Genomic DNA, 8685 nt, shown 5'->3' on the forward strand with positions numbered 1-8685 from the left:
TCTATGAATCTGCTGTGATTCTGGAGGCTGCCTGATTTGCGAATCATTTTTTTCTTGCTCAATTAAACTCTGTTAAATTTAATTTGTCTAAAGTTTTTAACAATGCTATAATTCTCTCGTCATCAAACTTCAAAATTGTATCTCATTCAATGGGTACACCAATAGTAAACTCAGAAACATGTCTGGATTTTAATTTCTAGCTTGAGTATTCTGTAACCAAAGCCTGATACTTATACGATGGAATATAAAAATAAACCTCTGGTAAATTATGAAACAGATTTTTCTAACTTCAGACATCAATACTAAACTTTCCTTTTATCACCTTGAATTTAACAGGGGGGACTGTGCACATTACTGAAGACTAGATTTGGCTCACAGCAGAAACAAAAAAAATCGATAGCTTGGTAGTTAACTCCCAATCTTCTCCCAGAAATGCCAACACAGAATTTACCCACAGACTAGAAATATGTTTGCTTTGTTCTGCTTGCAAAACAAGACAATGGATCAGCAGACAGCTTATCCATAATGTCAGCATTACTAAAACTATAGGTAATGCAAATATCTGTATCTCAAACTTTCAGAGGGATGCTTGTCTAAGCTTAAGAGGAGCCATAATTTTAAGAGTGATATTTTCTTCAGTGTTAAAGATTCCAAAAGAGCAGCGCTAGACTCCCTGTGTAGAATCTTATAAGGATTACACTTTTAGAAAATGGATGAATAAAACTGAAATAAGCCTGCCAGATTGTTCAATTTCAGTGGAAATCAAAAATAATTTTTAAGCAAATTATTATTATTATTTTTGAGAAAGAGTCTTGCTCTGCCACCAGGCTGGAGTGCAGTGGCATGATCTCGGCTCACTGCAGCCTCTGCCTCCCAGGTTCAAGAGATTCCTCTGTTTCAGTCGCCCAAGTAGCTAGGACTACAGGTGTGCGCCACCACACCCAGCTAATTTTTTGTATTTTAATAGAGACGGGGTTTCACCATGTTGGCCAAGATGGTCTCCATCTCCTGACCTGGTGATCTACCTGGCTCAGCCTCCCAAAGTACTAGGATTACAGGTGTGAGCCAACACGCCCAGCCTCAAATATGTTCTTTAATCCAGCATTTCATCTAAGATTAAAAATTTAATTGTCAGTGTTTATTAATCAATTTTAATTTTAATGTGATTCATTCATTTAAAAAATATTGAGCACTGCAGTAGAGATTGCTTGCGTAAATTGCAATATCTATGCTCCCTCTTTTAGAAGCCCTGACTTTTAGCTGGCCATATGGTCATCTGGAATAAAGATGTGGTCCCCAAGCCCCCACCTCAGTTTGAGTCTAGGAGATGGAGATTGCAGTAAATCAAGATTGCACTACTGAACTCAAGCCTGGGTGACAGAGCAACTCTGTCTCATGGAAAAAAAAACAAAGCAAAATGCATGCCTAAGAACTTTGAAGATCAGAGTCACCACACTCACCCTAGCTGCTCAATTCTAGACTTCAACATAAGAGAAAAAAATAAAGTCCAACTTTTTTTTTTTTTTTTTTGAGACAAGGTCTCACTCTGTTGCCCAGGCTGGAGTTCAGTGTCACGATCCCAGCTAACTGCAGCCTTGACCTCCCGTACTCAAGCAATCCTCCCACCTCATCCTCCTGAGTAGCTGGCACTACAGGGCTGCGCCACCACACCCGGCTAATTCTTTTGGTATTTTTTTGTAGAGATGGGGTTTCACCATGTTGCCCGGGCTGGTTACGAATTCTTGGGCTCAAGTGACCCTCCTGCCTCAGCCTTCCAAAGTGCTGGGATTACAGGCATGAGCCAGCATGTCTGCCCATGTCCAACTTTTTATGTCACTGTTACTTGGGGATTTTTATATTACTTGCAGTGAAACTTAATCCTACTGGATTCAAACACAAATTATAAGATATTATAATTTGTAAGTGTTAAATACAAGATGAGTAAGGCAGAGTTGCTGCATACAAATCAGCTTAAAATTTAGCAATAAATAATGACGTAGAAAGAGTACCAGACTAGATTATGACAGATAGATTTTTCCTGTTTAATAGGTTTCAAACCAATTCCCCTCCTCTGGTAAGAGCAACCACTTTCCTTTTGGGAAACTTGTCTTCCATATCTTGAGATCAAACTTTAATTCCTATACCCCCACTCCTGAGCCAACTTCAATTATCTGGGAATGGAGGAAGAGCTGGAAATGTAATAGAGCCTGGCCAATTAAAGTACTAGCAATTGTGATTGATTCAGAGACAAGCATATGAATCACATTTGGCCATTCAGAATCCCGCTGTATTAATCAGCTATCACTGCAAAATGTTGCATAATTGTACAACCCCCAACTCAGTACTTGTATTAATCTGTTCTCACATTGCTATTAAAAACTACCTGAGACTGGGTAGTTTATAAAGAAAAGATGTTTAATTGACTCACAGTACCACAGGCTGAACAGGAAGCATGGCTGGAGAGGCCACAAGAAACTTACAATTATGGTGGAAGGTGAAGGGGAAGCAAGCACATCTTCACATAGTGACAGGAGACAGAGAGTGCAAAGGGGAAAATGCTACACACTTTCAACCATATATCATGAGAACTCACTATCACAAGAACAGCAAGAGGGAAATCCACCTCCATGATCTAATAACCTCCCACACGGCCCTTTCCCCAACATTGGAGATTAGAATTCAACATGAGATTTGGGTGGGGACACAGAGCCAAACCATATCAGTACTTTAATAACCAACATCATGGATCTATAGGTCAGCTGGGGCAACCCAGCGTTAGGCTGCAAGTTGGACCCTTCAATCTGTTTGATCTCTACATCTCTCTCATCTTTCTTGGACCAGCAAATACCTGGATGAAGGTCTTCTTGTGACATATGACAGAGATAAAGAAGCCAAGCTAAAGCACACAAGCACATTTAAGGTCTCTGCTCATTGTCATGCATTAGTATTTTTTTGGGATGGGGAAATATATTCTGCTCACTACAGTGAACTATAAGGTCATATGTAAGAGAAAGGGGGTGAAGAAGTGGAAATAATAATTCAGTCAATCAGTCACACCATTTTGAATTTCCAGTAGCTTCAGGATCATGGTACCAGATGGCTTTGAGCCTGGGGCTACATATGCCAATCTTCCTGGCTAAATGGAAAAAGCACCTCTCTAATTGGAGAGAATTAGATAACATAGGAGGAGAAACAAATAGGTGAGAGATGGGTGGATGGATATATCGAATATACTAAATCCTTTATTTTAAAAATGGGGCCATGTCAGAAAAACATACTAAAAATAGTAGTGGTATGAGCAAGCATTGTGGGAATTCAGGAAAGTAAAAGGATTAGAGATATTTTTGTAGCAGACATTCATTTGAATTGGACTTTAAATGATGAGAAAAATGTTCACCACTGTAGAGGTAATGCAATGATTTTCAGAAAAAAACATTATGCGATCTCTCTAACAGACATTGTTGGTCTCCCTCACAGAGACCTACTAGGGCAGCGCAGATGGGAAATGTGGGGTTGGAGCCCCCACACAGAGTCCCCTCTGTGATACTGCCTAGTGGAGCTGTGATAAGAGGGCCACTGTCCTCCAGACCCCAGAATGGTAGATCCACTGACAGCTTTCACCTTGCACCTGGAAAAGCCATAGGCACTCAAAGCCAGCTCATGAAAGCAGCCTCAGGGGCTGTACCTTGCAGAGCCATGTAGGCAGAGCTGCCCAAGACCGTGGGAGCCCACCTCTTGCATCAGCGTGCCCTGGATGTGAGACATGGAGTCAAAGGAGTTTATTTTGGAGCTTTAAGATTTAATGGCTGCCCCGCTGGATTTCAGACTTACATGGGGCCTGTAACCCCTTTATTTTGGCCAATTTCTCCCTTTTGGAATGGGAGTATTTACCCAAAGTCTATATCCTCATTGTATGTTGGAAACAACTAACTTGCTTTTGATTTTACAGGCTCATAGGCAGAAGGGACTTGTCTCAGATGAAACTTTGGACTTGGGCTTTTGAATTAATGGTGGAATGAGTTAAGACTTTCGGGGACTGTTGGGAAGGCATGGTTGTGATTTTAGATGTGAAAAGGACATGAGATTTGGGAGGGGCCGGGGTGGAATGATATGGTTTGGCTCTGTGTGCTCACACAAATTTCATCTTGAATTGTGATCTTCACATGCCAAGGGAGGGGCCTGGTGGGAGGTGATTGAATCATGAGGGTAGACTTTTCCTTTGCTGTTCTTGTTATAATGAGTGAGTTCTCATGAGATCTGGTTGTTTGAAAGTGGGTGGCACTTCCTCCTTTGCTCCGTCTGTCTCCCCTTCTCCACCATGATAAGACATGCTTTCTTCCCCTTGGCCTTCCGCCATAGTTGTAAGTTTCCTACGGCCTCCTATTCTATCCATGCTTCCTGTGCAGCCTGTGGAACTGTGAGTCAATTAAACCTATTTTCTTCATAAATTATCTAGTCTCAGGTAGTTCTTTAGAGCAGTGTGAAAATGGACTAATATAGCTGTTATTACAAAATAGTCCAAATATTTAAAAAATTAAAGTTTATTCAGTAAAAAAATTATAGTAAGCTAAGATTATTGGTCAAAGAAAAATTTATAAAATAAAGTGTAGTGTACATGTATTGTGTTTATAAAGTCTACAGTGATTTTTAGTAATGTCCTAGGCCTTCATATTCAGTCACCATTTACTCACTGACCCACTCACAGCAGCTTTTACTCCTGCAGGCTCCATTAATAATCAGTGCCTGATATACCATTTTTTTCTTTTATACAGTATTTTTACTACACCTTTAGTATGTCTAGATACACAAATACTTACCATTGCCTTATAATTGCCTACAGTATTCAGTACAGTCACATGCTGTACAGGTTCAAAGCCTAGGTCTTTGAATAGTCAAGGATTTTACCTTTAACTAACTACAATTCTTACTAATTTAGTAACTCAGTGAAGTGTGCAAAAATGTGTTATAAACTATAAAGTGATATACAATGACTAGTTTTGTAATTAGCTCTTGGCCTAACACAGACATTACTTTGACTTTAGGCTTAGTTAGGAATCTGTATTAATCTGTTCTCCCACTGCTGATAAAGACATACCCGAGACTGGGCAATTTACAAAAGAAAGAGATTTAATGGACTTAACAGTTCCAATTGGCCAGGGAGGCCTCACTATCATGGTGGAAGGTGAAAAGCACATCTTGCATGGCGGCAGACAACCAAAATCTAGAAAATATGAATTCTAGGACACTGAAACACAGACAGTACAAACATGTGATCCATAATAGGAAAGAAACAAATGAGAGGAGACCTACGATTACCCTGATTTTACACCTGGAAGTACTTTCGGACCGTGGTCCACATAAGGAAATCCAAGCAAAGTTGCTCTGGGGAGAAAAATATTTGAGTTTGGGAAGTCTAAGACGGGCTGGAATTTGCAATAAAGAGTGACAGAAAGGAAAAACTATACCTAGAAAGAGTTTCAAAATACTCTTGAAGTCTTTGGCTGAATACTAAGCTGTGCATGTATAGGGCGAGACTTTACAGAAAATTTAAATACCAGGGCAAAAAAATAACTATCACTGAAAGAACAATTACCGGGGAACTACAAACTGAACACCTGCTGGAACTCACAGGGACAGGAGTCATTTGAGTTTTAATCAACTAGAGTGCAGAATCTTTGTTAAATACCCATGACACACAATAGAGGGTCTAAGAAGCCACTCTTCAAGGACTGGACTAAGATATCCATATTACAAAATGATAGTGTAGACCCTCACAAGGTTTACAAACAAGTCTCTAAAGAAGCAAGCTGATCAGCCACTAGAGTAACATCTTCCCAAAATAAATCTCAATCTTCTTTAAAAATTTCGACATTCAATCTTTTTAATGCTGGCATAACTAATACAAGATTAATGGCTTGAAACAAAACCCATTTATTATCTCACAGTTCTGTAGGTAAAAATTCCAGTACAGCATGATTCACTTGAATCCTCTATTTAGAATCTCATAAGGCTGAAATCAAAGTGTTGGGAGATTGTTCAAATGAGCTTCCCAATCCATGCATGCTGTTGGCTGAATTCTGTTCCTTGCAGTTTAAAGACTGTGGCTCCCATTTCCTTGCTGGCTACCAGCTGGAGACCAGTGTTTGCTCCTAGAGCAATGGTGGGTCAAGTCCCTCTCATGCTTCCAATCACTTTGACTTTCTGTTTGCTACATTTCTCTGAGATTACTTGGAGAAAGACCTCTGGTTATAAGGGTTCATGTGATTAGATTGGGCTCGCCCCAATAATCCAGGAAAACCTATTTTAAAGTTTATAACTTTAATTATATCTACAAAGTCTCTTTTGCTATGTTACATACATATTCAAAAGATCCAAGAATTAGGGTGTGGACATCTTTTTCTTTTTCTTTTTTTTTTTTTTTTTGAGACAGAGTCTTACTCTGTCACCCAGGCTGGAGTGAAGTCGCACTATCTCAGCTCACACAACATCCACCTCTAGGACTCAAGCCAGTCTCCCACCTCAGCCTTCTGAGTAGGTGGGACTACAGGCATGCACCACCATGCCTGGCTAATTTTTGTGGGGTTTTTTTGGTAGAGATGGGGCTTCACGATGTTGCCCAGGCTAGTCTCGAACACCTACACTCAAACGATCAGCCCACCTCAGCCTCCCAAAGTGCTAAGATTACAGGTATGAGCCCCCATGCCCCACTGATCCCCAGCGTCGGAGGTGAAGCTTGGTTGCAGAGCGGGGAGCAAGGGGTTGGAGCTTAGTTATGGATCCCTGATGAACGGCTTGGTGCCATTCTCTAGGGTGTGAATCAATTCCCACTCTTAATTCCCAATGGAACTAGTTTTTAAATAAAATAAAATAAAAAATAAAAAAAAGAGAGAGCAAGCTTGGAATTTCCTCCCCTCTCTCTCGGTTGCTCTCCGGCCACATGATCTATGCACACACTGGCTCTCCTTTGCCTCCTATCATGAATAGAATCAGCCTGAGGCCATCACCAGAAGCAGATGCTGGCACCATGCTTCTTGTACAGCCTCCAGAACCATGAGCCAAATAAACCTCTTTTCTATATAAATTATCCAGCCTTAGGTATTCCTTTACAGGAACACAAACTGACTAAGACAAGCAGTAAAAAGAAACCACTGTTACAAAATACCATCGTGAATCTCAAAAACATGCTGAATGACAATAGCCAATCACAAATGAACACACACTGCTTAATTCTATGTATATGAATTCCTATAACAGACAAAACTAAAACACTTAGTCATATAAATTAGATCCCATGTTGAAGGAGCTTGACCAGGAAGGAACAGAAAGAAATGTTGGGGCGGTGGAAATGTTCTGTATCATCACTGGGGTCGTGGTTACTCAAGTGTATATATTTGCCAAAACTCATCAAATAATGCTTTTAAAATGGGAGCATTTTATTTCTGTAAATTATTCTTTGATTTTTTTTACAAAAGCCAACAACAAGAGAGAAAAGTTTTAAGAATAGCAAGTAAACAATGTGAAATGCCATAGGAAGGAAGACGATTCTGAGAATTGAAAAGAACTTGTTTCAATTTTTAAGTTTTAGTGATTTTAGAACACTTTTATTGAATCCCTTTAAAAGAGTCCTTTTTAAAAGAATCCTTCTTATTGAAAAGATGGGTAGAATCCAAGATGCAGGATATTTTAGTCGTAGTTACCTAGAATGAGAAATTCGAAGAGAAAAAGCACAGGCTTTTCATTTCAATTAGTGCATCTCAAACTTCGATGAACATAGGAATCTCCTGGGGGTCTTCTTAAAGTGGAAGTATTGATTTAGGAAATCTCGAGTGGGGCCTGAGATTCTACATTTCTAAGAGGAAACCAGGTAATGTCAATTTTGCTTGTTCATCTACTACAATTTAGGTGGCAAGGACACAGATGGCTCCTGCGAGGCACAAATGCCATAATTGGAGTGCTAATTTGGCCCAGAAGTTTCCAAGATCTAGAGAGTCCATTCTTACCATCAGTTAAAGAATGCCTACATGTAGATTGACAGGCCAGCCCTCTTTCTATGTGAGTGCAACCAGAACACATACATATGATGCTGTAGAAAATAACATTGATCTTAGGTCAGTAGCCTTGGGTTCAAGTCCCCTTTTTCTAACCAACTGTGATAACCTGAGTCAATTACTCGTAGGCTGCAACATGAGAGAACAGTTCCTGTTTCTCCTCTGTAGGTTACTGTGAGGACTACAATAGAAAATGTAAGTGAAAGTACTGCATGAACCATACCCTAAAAAAACCAGAATAGCTTAAACAAAAGTCAAGCAAAGAATTTGAGAACCAAACAGGACCTAAAAGTAAGAGGTGGGGCTTCGGGATTTTCCCCGTGGGCGTTGAGGGATGTACCATATTGGGGGCACGGGCGCCCCACAACAAATAATCTATTTAAAAAGCTTCTGTATTTGAAATTATGCCTCTATCATGACACCTGAATATGAACTTTTCCTTCGTTGGATACTTCAACTGGCACTTACCTATAAGTTCAGTGGCAGTATTCTGCTTCTTTCTCCTGAAGTCAAAGTGCCACCCACGCACCTCTCCAGTTCTGCCATCCACCCGCGGCTTTCCTACCCCCGCCGCTTGCGGCCCCCGCCCCGGGGCCGTAGTTTGCACTATGCTGAAGGGAGAGGTGGAACGGATTCG

At 40.3% G+C, this 8685-nt stretch overlaps 1 protein-coding gene across 3 annotated transcripts in view; it reads right to left on the reverse strand.

Moving 5' to 3' along the window:
• Window positions 1-8685, reverse strand: part of CHODL (chondrolectin) — a 458585-nt gene that overhangs the window by 449788 nt on the left and 112 nt on the right. For 2 of the 3 annotated variants that reach the window (XM_032174417.2, XM_058427420.1), the window contains exon 1: window positions 8517-8667. The exons of the other annotated variant lie outside the window; for it this stretch is intronic. The gene's annotated coding sequence lies outside the window, so the exon portion shown is untranslated. Of the gene's footprint in view, window positions 1-8516; window positions 8668-8685 lie in introns of those variants that run through there. 3 annotated transcript variants of the gene reach the window in all.

The sequence above is a fragment of the Hylobates moloch genome, unplaced genomic scaffold (assembly GCF_009828535.3).
Source record: "Hylobates moloch isolate HMO894 unplaced genomic scaffold, HMol_V3 SCAFFOLD_14, whole genome shotgun sequence".
NCBI lineage: Eukaryota > Metazoa > Chordata > Mammalia > Primates > Hylobatidae > Hylobates > Hylobates moloch.